General features: G+C 44.7%; 1 protein-coding gene across 1 annotated transcript in view; it reads right to left on the bottom strand.

Annotated features, from left to right (window-relative positions):
- sema6bb (sema domain, transmembrane domain (TM), and cytoplasmic domain, (semaphorin) 6Bb) overlaps positions 1–14,464 on the bottom strand; it is a 588,988-nt gene that overhangs the window by 373,849 nt on the left and 200,675 nt on the right. The window lies entirely within an intron of this gene.

The raw sequence follows: 14,464 nt of genomic DNA, 5'->3' as shown, positions 1-14,464 counted from the left end.
TGGATGAGTAAAGAGGTAAGAAGCAACATAGAAGAAGCATGCAAAAAAATACACAAAACAACATCGATCCTGACGACGGGGTGAGATATAAAGAACGACAAAGGGTAACAAAACAGACTGTAGCAGCTACAGAAAGGATATGTGACAATAAATTCACAAGGATGCATCGAAATCAACCAAATCTTATTTTTTTACAGACGTGCTAGGGAAGCAGTATGGGTCCCAAGAAAGCTGGTAATGTCAATGAAATAAAGAAATGGTAGGAACCCACCAACAATAACAGTAACAAAGAAAAATAACATCGCTAAAGAGTGACAAGTCCCCACGGCAAGACAGTTTCCATCCCAGGGTTTTAAAGAAAGTAGGTGAGAATGTTGCAAATGTTTTAACTATACATTTCTGAGCCTCAGTTGGTAGGCCTCTTTCCTGAGTCAGAAGGTTATGCTTCAAAAGCTACTCCAAGACCTGAAGATAAAAATCAAAGCTTTTCCACAAATTCAGGACAGAAGATGCATTGCAATGTTGAATAGTGTGTCTTTTGGCTGAGATATTAAACAAAGACCCTCTCTGCCCTTCTAGATGGATGTAAAATATCACATTACAGGTTATTTATTAGTGTCACAAGTAGGCTTACTTTAACACTGCAATGAAGTTACTATGAAAATCCTCTAGTTGCCACATTCTGGTGTCTGTTCGAGTACACTGAGGGAGAATTTAGCACGGCCAATGCACGTCTTTCCAACTGTGGGAGGAAACTGGAGCACCCAGAGGAAATCCACGCAGACACAAGGAGATTGAAGAAACTGGACTTGTATGCTCTAGAGTTTTGAACAACGGGAGTTGATCTCATTGAAACCTACAAAATACTTAAAAGAATAGACAGCGTAGATACAAGTAAAATGTTTCCCTTGGCTGGGGACTCTCGGATCAGGGTACAATTTCAAAATAAAAGGGAAGCCACTTCCGACTGAGGGGAGAAATTTCTTGACAGAGGGTTGTGAATCTTTGTACCCCAGAGTGCTATGGAAGCTCAGTCATTGAGTATGTTTAAGATAGAGATTGATAGATTCCTGATTAACAGTTATGGGGATAGTGCATGTCAAAAGCAGTGAAGTGTCTGATCAGCTATGACCACATTGAATGGTGGAGCAAGCTTGATGGGCTGAAAGGTCTACCCCTGTTCCTGTGTTCCAGGATAATAGAAAACTACTCCAAGTAGAAGGATGTGACTAGAGTGCTATTCCACAAGAACCTGTGTTGGGACTTCAAGCATTTTCCATATTTATTAATGACTTAGGTGACACAATGGGCAGCCAAGTTTTCTCTTGACAGAGAGATGAGCTGCATTGTGAGCAATGTAGATGAAAACAGATAACTGCAAAAGAGATTTAATTAAGGAGCAAAGCTTTGACAAATGGATCTTAATGCAGGCAAGTATGAGGTCATTGAACATGGACACAAAAAGTTTAGATCAAAGTTCTTTCAAAATAATGAGAAGCCAGAAACAGTAGAGACCCATTTACATAGATCGTTAAAAGAGTCAAACTGACTAATGAATTGCTGGTTTTTTTTATGAAGAGAAGAATAAGACCATAAAACGTAGCAGCAGAAATGGTCTTTGTTAATGACCTGAGGTTGATAGATTTAAGGGAAATGAGGCAAAGGCAGGAATATATAGTTCAGTCGCAGATCAGTCAGTGATCTCATTGAATTGTGGGACAGGCTCAAAGGGTTAAGTGGCCTAATTGTGGCCCTCGGTTAGGATGAATCATTGGAATGAAGCTTTGTTCGCCTGCTTGGGAGACCACAAAAAAAGAACAAAATACATCTGACTACTATCCTTTCCCTGCTGACAACACAAGAGGCAGGAGAACCTGCCCTTAAATACATTGGCTCACTGTGAGCAAACTGGATACTGGATCAACCCATTTCAAAAATTGACTACACCGCTGTCAAAATTGATTTGAGTTTCATGGCTGGCGCGATGGCACAGTGGTTAGCATTGTCGACTCACAGTACTAAGGGACTGGGTTCAATTCCCAGCTTGACTCACTGTCGGTGCGGAGTCTGCACGTTCTCCCCATGTTTGCGTGGGTTTCCTCTTACAGTCCGAAAGATTTGCTGGTTAGGTACACTAGGCCATCTAAAATCCTCCCTCAGTATACCCGACCAGGAGTGTGGTGACAAGGGGATTTTCACAGTAACTTCATTGCAGTGTTAATACAAGCCTACTAATGACTAATAAATAAAACTTTGCTTAAAAAACGCACGAAACACCTTAGATATTCAGGGGGCTGTGATTGAAATGTAAGACAATTGTTCTTTTGGACTTCAATAATTAATGAAGTTCTGCACCTGCTTTCATGATGTCAAAAAACATTCGAGTGTGCCACCATTTCTATGGAGGATGCCAAAATCCACAGTAGCTCTATCCCGACAGCAATATGGATTCCAATCGCTGTGCTGTGTGGACCCATTCCAACTCTCAAGGAATCTCTGGCACACATGACCAAGGATTATCAATTGCAACTTCCAAATCATTGCCTGTGGGTGAGCTTGAACACACACACACAGTTTGTAACCACTGTGAGATAAAGGGTTAACAGAATGGCTATGCTAATGTATAAAGCACAGGGATGATATAGCACTGATGTCAGACAAGGTGCTGTTGCTAGCAGACCGGCAGCCCTGAGGAGGGATGGGCCTTCCTGATAACTCTCTATGTACATACTGTAAATAAACGAGTCTTTAAAATAGACACCCTGATATTCCTGCAGCTTCTCCATGCTACAATTTTGGCTTTGCACCTTCGATGACAGCTATAGTGTTGTGGGTGCGCCCGGCAACATAAGCCATCTGGATTCCACATCAATGACAGACGTGAAATGCACTATTGAGTTTCTTCTTCAAGGGATTTGTGATGAAATCAGAGCTGGCTCCATGATCCAGTGTTGATGCAGTCAGGGTATTAGATAAGGTGGCATGATCCATTGCTGATATAAGAACATTAGATGGGGGATTCCACGATCGAAGCCACCCACTGCCAAAAGGGAGTGTCTCTCAGGAAATGGAAGGAGCTCAGCCCACCTTTAGTTTTATTCATTCAGAGGATGCGAGGTTCACTGGTGAGGCCAGCATTTACTGCCCATCCCTGATTGCCCGTGAGAAGATAATGGTAAGTTAGTTTCTTGAACCACAAGTCCATGCATTGTAGGTTCGTTCACAGTGTTGCTAGGAAGGGAACTCCAGGATTTTGACTCAGCGATAGTGAAGGAATGACAATATATTTCCAAGTCAGGATGGTGAGTGCTGTGCACCTGCTGTCTTTGTCCTTTTAGATGGTGGAGGTTGCTGGGTTTGAAGATGCTGCTCCAAGACTCATGGTGAGTTATTGCAGTGTATTTTGCAGATGGTACACACTACTGCCTCTGTCAGTTGGGGAGGGAGTAAATGTTGAAAGTGGTGGGTGTGGTGCTTTGTTCAAATGGTGTTGAGCTTTTTGAGTGTTGTTAGAACTGCACTCATCCAGGCAATTGGAGAGTATTCCATTGCACTCCTGATTTGTGCCTTGGAAGTCTGGACATGCATTATTTGCTGCAGGATTCCTAGTTTCTGATCACATCTTGTAGCCATGATATTCAGAAGCCTGGTTCAGTTCAGTTTCTGGTCAATGGTAACCCCCAGGGCATTGGTAGTGAGGGATTCAGTGTTGGCAATGCCATAGAATGTCAAGGGGAGATGGTTAGATTCTGTCTCATTGGGAGATGATTGTGCCTGGCACTTGAGTGGCATGAATGCTACTTGCCACTTATCCACTCAGGCCTGATTAGATCTTACTGAGTAAGACTCAGGTCTTACCACATATAGGCACAGACTGTTTCAGTATCTAAGGAGTTGCAAATGGTGCTGAACATGATGCAATTTTTCACAAACATCCCCAATTCTGAACTTATGATGGAGCGAAGATTATTGATGAAACAGCTGAAGAGGGTTGGACTTTGGATGCTATCCTGAGGAACTCCTACAGCGATGTCCCAGGACTGAGGTGATTGACCTCCAACAACCACAACCATCAGATAGGACTCCAGTCAATGGAGAGTTTTCCCTCTGATTCCCACTGACTTCAGTTTTGCTTGGGCTTTCTGATTCTACATTGGGTCAAATGCTGCCTCAATGTTCAGGGCAATCACTCTCACCTCACCTCTGGAGTTCAGCTCCTTTGTCCATGTTTGGGTTAAGGATGTAATGAGGTCAGGAGCTGAGCAGCCCTGGCAGAGCCCAAACTGAGCATCAAACAGCAGGTTATTGTTAAGCAAATGCCACTTAATAGCACTGTCCACAACAGTTTACATCACTTTACTGATGATTGAGAGTCAACTGATGAGGCTATTCTTGATGCAATTGGATTTGTCCTGTCTTTTGTGGAAAGGGCATACCTGGATAAATACCAGTGTTGTATCTGTACTGGAATAACTGGGTTAGAGGCATGGCTAGTTCTGGAGCTCCTCAGTACTATTGCTGGAATGTAGTCAGGGCTAATAGTCTTTGTAGTATCCAGTGCATTCAACCATTTTTTGATATCATGTGAAATGAATTGAATTGGCTCAAGATTTGCATCTGTGATGCTGAGGACCTGCGGGAGGAGGCGGAGATGGATCATCCATTGGACACTTTTGGCTGAAGATAACTTCAAATGCTTTTTAGCCTTTTCTTTCGCACTGATATCCTGGACTCCATCATCGTTGAGGACAGAGATACTTGTGGAGTCTTCTTCTTCAGTTCCTTGTTTATTTGTCCACCACAACTCATGGCTGGATGTGGCAGGACTGCAGAGCTTAGATCTGATCCATTTGTTATCGAATTTCTTAGTTCTGCCTATTACTAGCTGCTTATGCTTTTTGGCACGCAAGTAGTGCTGGATTGTAGGTTGACAGCTCAATGTTGCTCCTGGCATGCTCTACTGCACTCTGCATTGGACCCTGGTTGATTCCCTGGCTTGATGGTGATGGTAGATGGGTGCATATGCCAGACCATGAGGTTACAGATTGTGGTTGAGTACAATTGTGCTGCTGATGATGGCCTACAACGCATCATGGATGTCCAGTTTTGAGTTGCTAGATTTGTTCGAAATCTATCCTAAATGAATATTTCTCATCAATATTTACTGTTGAGAAAAGCACGGATGTTAGGGAACTTGGGGAAATAAATACTGATGTCTTGAGGAATGTACATATAACTGAGAAGGTGGTGCTGGAGGTCTTAAAACGTATCAAGGTATATAAATCCCCGGGACCTGATGAAGTATATCCCACATTTACCCCACTTAGATAAATGTGAGGTGATGCGTTTTGGTCGATTGAACCAGGGGAGGACTTGCTCAGCTATTGGTAGGGCACTGGGGAGAGTTATTGAATAAAGAGATGTAGAGATACAGGTTCATAGCTCCTTGAAAGTGGAATCATGGGGGGAAGAGTGGTGAAGAAGGCATTCAGCATGCTTGGTTTTATTGGTCAGAACATTGAACACAGGAGTTGAGACATCTTGTTGAAGTTGTACAAGACATTGGTAAGGCCACACTTGGAATACTGTATGCAATTCTGGTCACCCAGAAAGGATATTATTAAGCGAGAAAGAGTGCAGAAAAGATTTATGAGGATGCTACCAGGACTTGATGGTTTGAGTTATAAGAAGAGGCTGGATAGGCTGGGACTTTTTTTTTGCTGGCGTATAGGAGGCTTAAGGGTGATCTTATAGAGGTCTATAAAATAATGAGGGGCATAGATCAGCTAGATAGTCAATATCTTTTCCCAAAGGTAGGGGAGTCTAAAACTAGAGGGCATAAGTTTAAGGTGAGAGGGAAGAGATACAAAAGGTGCTGAGGGGAACTTTCTTCACACACAGGGTGGTGAAGTGTCTGCAACAGGATGTTGTGGAGGTTGGTACAATTTTGTCTTTTAAAAAACATTTAGACAGTTACATGGGTAAAATGGGTATAGAAGGATATGGGCCAAACGTGGGCAACTGGGACTAGCTTAGGGGTTTAAGAAAAAGGGGCAGCATGGACAAATTGGGCCAAAGGGCTTGATTCCATGTTGTAAATCTTTATAACTCTATGACCCTATCCCATTTATCATGATAGTAGTGCCACACAATAGGATAGAGAATATCCTCGATGTGAAAATGGGATTTAGACTTCACAAGGGCTATCTAATGATCACCCCTACCAATATTATCATGAACAGATGCATCTGCTGATAGCTGAGATTGGTGAGGTTGAGGTCAAGTAGCTTCTTCTTCTCTTGTTGGTTCCCTCACCATCTGAAGACCCAGTCTAGCAGCTAGTACTTTAGGACTTGGCTTCACTAGCGGTACTGTGAAGCCAGTCTTAGTGATGGACATTGAAGTCCCTCAATTAGAATGCATTTTGTACCCTTATCGTTCTCACTGGTTCTTCCAAGTGGTGTTCGACTTGGAGGATCACGGACTCATCAGCAAGAGATTTCCTTGCTCAAGTTTGGCCCGATGCTATGAGGTTCCACAGTGTCCAGAGTTGACGTCGAGGACTCCCAGGACAACTCCCCCCTGACTGTACAGCACTGTGCTGCCAACTCTGCTGAGTCTGCGAGTTATGACCATGTCTGGCTGTGGCTGGACTAGTCTGTGAGGCAGCCCTGCCAATTTTGGCACAAATCCCCAGATGTTAGTGAAGAGGAGTTTGCAGGGTCAACACAGCTGGATGTGTTACTGTCATTTCCGGTGCTGAGGTTGATGCCGGGTGGTCCGGTTGATTGCATTCCTTTTGGGATTTGTGACGGTTTGATACAACCGGGTCATTTAAGAGTCAACCGCGTTGCTGTGGGTCTGAGATCACACATAGGCCAATGGATTTCCTTCCCTGAAGGACACCAGTGAACCAGATGGACTTGTACAACAATCGACAATGGTTTTGTGGTCACCATTAGACTAGCATTTCATTCCAAATTTACTGATTCAATTTGAATTTCACCACCTGCTGTGGTAGGATTTGAACCCGTATGTGCAGAACATATGCTACTGCCTCTCCTCTTCCCCATGACCTGCTCACTGCCTGGAAGTGCAGATTTTCTTCTGAGAATGCCAAAAACAACAAAAAAAAATCAACTGTAAAGTTCATTGTTTGCAGTTGACTTAAGGAAGGACCCTCACTCCGACGCGCCGATAGAGCCCCTCACTCTGACGCGCCGCTAAGTGTCGAGGCACTAGCTATTGCAGAGGCAAAGTAACAGAACACATTTGTTACTACCCACAGGTTGGTTGCAGCTCAGAGAGTAGGAGGCCTGAGCTGGCTTGGATCCCAACCAAATATTCACCGGCAGCTGTTAATGTTGTAATAAGAACTTGCACCCACGTAAGCCCAGGCAAGCAAAGTTAGTGTTACACTACATCTAAGAAGACGATAGTCAAATGGTTTGAATAAATGGAGACCAGGTTCTAATCTATTTCCTTCACAGGTAGTTACACTGCCTGGTATATTGTTCAAGTTGAACTGATCACAAGCTCTTATGTTTCATTTGTGCTGAGTTAAGTGTTCTCAATTGAGGTTCATCATCCCTCTAGATTGGGCAGCATGGTGGAACAGTGGTTAGCACGGCTGCCTCGCAGCACCAGGGCCTGGGTTCAATTCTCAGCTTGGGTTGCTGTCTGTGCAGAGTCTGCATATTCGCCCTATGTCTGCGTGGGTTTCCTCCAGGTGCTCCAGTTTCCTCTCACAGTCCCAAAGACGTGCTAATTAGGTGCATTGGCCATGCTAAATTTCTCCCTCAGTGAATCATAGAATCCCTATAGTGCAGAAGGAGGCCATTTGGCCATCGAGTCTGCACCGACCACAATCCCACCCATAACCCTACCTTTTAACCCTCTCTTGACATTAAGGGGCAATTTAGCATGGCCAATCAACCTAACCCACACACCTTTGGACTGTGGGAGGAAACCGGAGCACCTGGAGGAAATTCACGCAGACACGGGAAGAACATGCATCTCCACACAGACGGCAACCCAAGCTGGGAATTGAACCTGGGTCTCTGGCGCTGTGCCAGTGTATCCAAACAGGCATGGTGTGTGGCAACTAGGGGATTTTCACAGTGACAGCGGAGGGAAAAATCAACCTTAATTTCTGCCACAGAGTACTGTCCAATGATCCCTGCTGAAGATTTATATGAGCAGACATTGGGTGAAATTGGGATCAGATTTGGCTGTGATGCCCTCTGTGGTAAATAACCTGCTGACACCAAACATCACCACAGGTTAGTGGCACTGCAAGTACAGCAGGGAAAATTCCTGCATTTATTGTATTGGATCTAAAGGCAAAACGAAGAAGTGTATTTACCATGTCACTGTCGATATTGACAGCAGGAGGTCTTCCTGGTTTTATTTATGATGTTAGAAACACTTTAGCCCGCATGGACGGCCTCTCCATCATTCCAAAATTGACGGAAGAGGCCGAAAATTGGAAGCCCCGCTCTTGAACACAACACCAACTATTTCTGGGATTGCCAATGCATGTTTTATGGAATCAGCTGCGCATATAAAATAGCAGCTGCCTCCATTCTAATCTAATCCCCATTAGCCAGGAGTGGGAAGGATGATGTGTGAAGATTACACTGAGGAGAAGCAGGTCTAAAATTTACAGAGTTTTTCGCAGAAGTGTGGTATGCTTTTGGACTGGTTGGTATCCCTATGGATATGGCACAGGACATCTTTGAGAGAAGTAAGCTGCCCTTTTGGAGATGTAAGACACCTTTGGGATTGTTAACAGTAGACATGAATATGCGCAACAAGTGCATAACCTCATTGGAACTGCCAAGAGGGATAGTCAAAATTACTAAAAGTGTCAAAACAACTGTCAAGGTATTTAAAACTCCTGCCCTTTAAATCTTTGAAAAAACTGTAATGTTAAAACAAATTGCTATTTCACATTGTTGACATAAACTGCAGGATTATTATTGGATGCGTTGCTTGGCTGATTTCATAACCTTCCATTAATACAGTGGGATGTCTTCCACTTCATGGGTTGATTGATATCTCCAAGTGGTTACAAACCCTTTGAAATTGGTTTATAAATTCCTATGCATGTTTTTATAATAAGTTGGCATGAAGGGTGTGAGGGGTTGTAGAGGTGGGTGGAGGGGTATAGATTAGCATGAGGGATATAAAGGGTTATGACAGATGGTTACAGGGCACTAGATGGCATGGATGGAGGATTAGGAATGGCTGAAGATTTATTTAGGTGGACTTTGAAGACTGAGCTGCGCTTGTGCAACATGACATCAAAAAAGAGGAGTGATCTTCAGCTTCTGAGTGTGTCCATACCTCAGGGCTTTGCTATCTTTGATGAACTAAGCAGGAAGCTGAAATTCTTCAGTAAGCAAGTTTCACTCAAAATCTGGGCAGTATCCTCCCAGAGCCAGGTGCTCGGGTTCAATTCCAGCCCTGGGTCACTGTCTTGTGTGGTGTGTGCACATTCTCCCCATGTCAGTGAGGCTTTCCTCCAGATGCTCCGGTTTCCTCCTACAGTTCCTCCCACATATGTGCGGGTTAGGTTGATTGGCTATGCTAAATTGACCCTTAACGTCAGGAGGACTAGCAAGACAAATATGAGAGGTGATGGGATCAGCCCTGGGTGGGATTGCTGTCAGTGCAAGTTCGATGGGCCGAATGGTCTCTTTCTGCACTGCGGGGGTTCAATGATTGGGGAGTTACCCTATTCAAAACCTAGAACATTTGCTTCAATACAATGAAGTCACAACACAAGTTACAACAACAAAGGAAACAATATACACACTGTTCCAAAAAATTACATGTAGAAGCGAGAATGACTGTACCTGAATGTGGTTTTGGTTACTGGCAGCAAGTTATCAGGGATGGTATCTGTTGCCCCACCCCCAGCCTTCCTTTCAATTGCAGTTGGAACTGCTTTCAAACTATACAGCTTTCCTAGGGAAATAGGTCTGGCTGCTTTCTGTGGGTGTACAGAAAGACCTGTTACAGAGGTATCCCCCTCTATTTGTATTTTTTTTGTTTGAAAGATGAAATGCATCGCAATGCAATGTGGCATTTATGTGACATTTCCGAGATGAGACTGAAACAGCAATATGCTTATTACTCCTGTTCTGCTTTAAATCCACGTCCTCATAGAATCCTTACAGTGCAGAAGGAGGCCAGTTGGCGCATTGAGCTTGCACATCAACAACAATCCCACTCAGCCCCTATTCCTGTAACCCCATGTATTTAACCTGCTAATCTCCCAGACACTAATGGTCAATTTAGCACGGCCAATGCACCTAACCTGTACATCTTTGGACTGTGGGAGGAAACCGGAGCACCCGGAGGAAACCTGTGCAGACACGGGGAAAACGTGTGAACTCCACATAGACAGTGACCCGAGGCTGGAATTGAACCCAGGTCCCTGGCACTGAGAGGCAGCAGTGCTAACCACAGTACCAATCCTTTCTTACAATAAATCCTATCGATACTGAAAGACACATTTAGGTTTAATCTGCCTGTCTCTGTCAAGTATCTGCAGAAACATTACCCGATTCGGTGACCATTACAGTCAGTTGAATGTGGAAAATGTATCTTCATTTATGACGTATAGCAAGCTATATATTAACCCAAATTCAGATTGATTCAAGTCTACCCATAGGAGAGCTGTCCTACTGAAGTCCTCACAATTACTTTCCTCCTTTTACTGAAGGGCACTCTCTAGTTGAATGGCATCAACACTCCTCTCGAAACTTCCTTGCGAAGCCATTCTCAGTGAGTGCCAACAGACTATTCACCCTGTTTGGCATCACCCAACCACACACTAGATAGTGAGCATCAGCAACAAGCCTGATGCCCCCCAAACCTCCATCCAAGGAGCACCAAACAGATCATCTAGCATTCTGACTGTGACAAATCACCACCGACCAGTGATTGCTGGAGTGGATTTTAGCCACCTCTGGGCATAATTCCACACCAGATAACAAATCAACTGTTCAATCCAAGAGGGCAGATCTCCCCTCGAGATGCAAAGGACAATTTGCAGCAGTATCAGACTTACTTGGGTTGACGTACCTCTGTCTGTCCAGCAACGCAATAGAACCCTGTGTCGATGATTACTGAATGGAACTGAATGATGATGTGGAAGGAGACATCAGCACCAGTTGACGAGGGGAAAAGACTCAGAACATGCTCTAACGCAGGGTCTGCGCAGACTGCCATGGCTGGTGCGTGGACATCATGTGGTCTCAACAGCTGCATTCACAGAGAGGATTTCCATTAAGCCCATCATACACTTATTAATCTCTCGACCTTATCAACATCTCCTCCTTATTAATTGCCTGACTTAATCAGCTGTCCCTCTTTAATAAGGCCGGACTGATATCCTCAGACAGTTCCCCTTTGTCTGAATCAGCAGCTCCAGTCCCGCTCTCCGTGGAGAGAAGTCCTGAACTGCTCAGCGTCTAATCTCCTCCTCTCATCAGCTGTTTCCCGAGACAATCTCACTCTTGTTGCCGGAGACATCCTCGGCTGACGCAAACATTGCAGCAACTTCAGACAGTTGTCTTGCCTCGAACAACTGAAAGGCGAAAACCGTTCACACCAGGGACAAGCTGCTCACTGCTGAAAACAGCTGTAAGGTTTTTTAACTGAACTACGGGGCCTGAACGGGAGAAACCAGAGCCCCAACAAATTGCTCTGGAGTTTTACACTTTTTTCCAGATGGCGGAAACTCCTGGTGAATAAAGTGTTCCCTCAATCCTGATATTAGCCTGCTGGAGAACATAGAGGGAACATGGACAAAATGGAAATTTCAAACACAATGGGTTTCAGCTTCCCCTCAGTGGGCAGATATATTATCTGCTTTGGTAATGAACTAAACAGAGCGGGATAGAGGAGGGGGGGGTTTGAGTATTGTGGAGTATAAGATCTCAACCTTGAGGAGAGAAGCAGATTTGGCCACAACATCCCTTCCAGATTGATCTGCCTCGGGAATCGTTGCAGGCAGGACGGTAAATTTGACAGACCAGCAAAAGGTCCGTTGATTTTTGGTATGAATTTCTGATCCCATGATGGGCGGGATTGGGAAATCCCACCATCTAGTTGTGGGGTATGAATCTAATACCTGCATTTTCTCTAAATCCTTACACTACAGATGGAGGCTATTCAGCCCATCGAGTCTCGACAACAATCCCACCTAGGCCTTATCCCTGTTAATCCCTCTAACCTACGCATCCCAGGACACAAAGGGACAATTTAGCATGACCAATGCACCTAACTCACACATCTTTGGACTATGGGAGGAAATTGGAGAACCAGGAGGAAACCCACGCAGACACAGGAAGAACATGCAAACTTCAACAGATAGTGACCAGGAATCGAACCCAGATCACTGGTGCTGAGAAGCAGCAGTGCTAACAACTGTGCCACTGTGTATCTTGCACCTGGTTCTACTCGCGCATTTGATGCGTGCTTGGTCATCTAGATTTCAACTTTTGATTCTCCCAAAGCCTGAAATTTAATATTCTCATCCTCATGTTGAAATCTTGCCCCTCTCTATGGCAGGAAGCTCCTGGGGCTCTATTATTCACGCTCCCCCTCTACACCCCCTACCTCCTGAATTCTATCCTCTCTCCCCATCATTGGGAGCTGAAGGCATGGCTGCCAATCTCTTGAATTCCCTTATGAAACTTGTTGGCCTGCCCACACTCTCTCTCCTTGGGTCCGCCTGAAGTTTGAAAGACCTCGCTTTGACCAAGCTTTTAGCCCACGCTCTAATAACATCTCCTTCTCTGATTGCACCTTTGGATGTTTTTTTTTTGACATTAAGGCGCTATGCCAATGCAAGCTGAAGCCAGTGCGTCTGATCCCAACTATGAGGCAGCACTCTCAGGAAAGAAGGGTTTAAATAATCACAGGTTCACCACGAGGTAGCACTAAATTGACCTCCTCTGTCCTTCCCATTTCTCTCCATGCTCTTTGGAGTTAAGAAAGAAAAATGCGAGATAGCCCAAGTCTGTTCTGCGTTGTGCCTCGACAGGACCACTCTACACAAGAGCGAGATGGAGCTTGTGCTTTTTTTCCCCCTCTCTCCAAAGTCTCATTTTCACTCCAGATGAACAATTCCAATTTGTTAAAAGGGTGTGAATTGATGGGAGAAAAACATTCTGTACAGGAAATGGTACCACAGAAGATTAAGAATATCCACTTTGGGAAATTATATCTGTAATGAGATGAACAGGAGGGACCTGTGGCATTGAAGTGCACAAGGTAGGCGTTCAAGGCTGCTGAGCTGTATGAGCTCTACAGTACGAAGGGACAGAGTAGATTGGGAGTGATGGGCGAGTTTGAGCCCAACTAGATTGGCAGTGATGGGCAGCACAGTGGTTAGCACTGCTGCCCCACAGTGCCAAAGACCCGGGTTCAATTCCAGCCTTGGGTATCTGTGTGGAGTTTGCACGTTCTCCGCATGTCGGTGTGGGCTTCCTCCAGGTTGCTCCAGTTTCCTCCCGCACATAAAGGTGTGTGGATCAGGTTGATTGACCATGCTAAATTAACGTCAGGGATTAGCAGGGTAAATATGTGGGGTTACGGGGATAGGACCTGAGTGGGATTGTGGTCGGTGCAGACTCAATGGGCCAAATGGCCTTCTCCTGTACTGGAGGGATTCTATGATTCACTTTGCCACCAATCTGAACTGTTCCTAGTTGAGGCTCCGAATCTGGAGCAGGACATTGCCATCTGGAGCTGGGAGGGCCGGCTGCCAAAGAATGGGCGATGAAAACATAAGCATAAACAAGAAGGAAATTCAGCTGAGCACCCCATAAAAACACACACACAGTGAATCAAGGCTGCCAGACAGGTAATGAGTACAAGCTCAAAAATCTGCACTGAGCAGTGGAAAGCAGACACTTATCCCCAAAGGCAAAATAACACTGCCAGCCAGGTATTACACAAGTAATAAAAATAGCAGAAAATGTTGGAAATACTCAGTAGATCTGGCAGCATCTGTGGACAGCAAAACAGAATGCAGTGGCACAGTGGATAGTACTGCTGACTGTCAGAGCTGGGTTCGATTCCCAGCTTGGATCACTGTGTGTGGTTTGCACATTGTCCCTATGTCTGCGTGGGTTTCCTCTGGGTCTGGTTTCCTCCCTCAGTCTGAAAGACGTGCTGATTAGGTGCATTGGCCATGCTAAATCCTCTCTCAGTGTACCCGAACAGGCGCCGGAGTGTGGCGACTAGGGAGTTTTCACAGTAACTTCAACTGCAGCGTTTTGCAAGCCTACTTGTAACACTAATAAATGAACTTAAACAATTAACATTTCAGGTCAATGAAAAATCGCATGCAAAGTCACTGACTTTAACAGTGTTTCTCTCTCCACAGATGCTGCCAGACCTACTGGGTATTTCCAGAATTTTCAGTTATTTCCGATTTTCCGTT

This window comes from Carcharhinus amblyrhynchos, chromosome 26 (assembly GCF_965287045.1).
Source record: "Carcharhinus amblyrhynchos chromosome 26, sCarAmb.v2.hapA, whole genome shotgun sequence".
Taxonomy (NCBI): domain Eukaryota; kingdom Metazoa; phylum Chordata; class Chondrichthyes; order Carcharhiniformes; family Carcharhinidae; genus Carcharhinus; species Carcharhinus amblyrhynchos.
The sequence above is the reverse complement of the archived record's forward strand: the minus strand, read 5'-3'. Positions and strand labels throughout refer to the sequence as shown.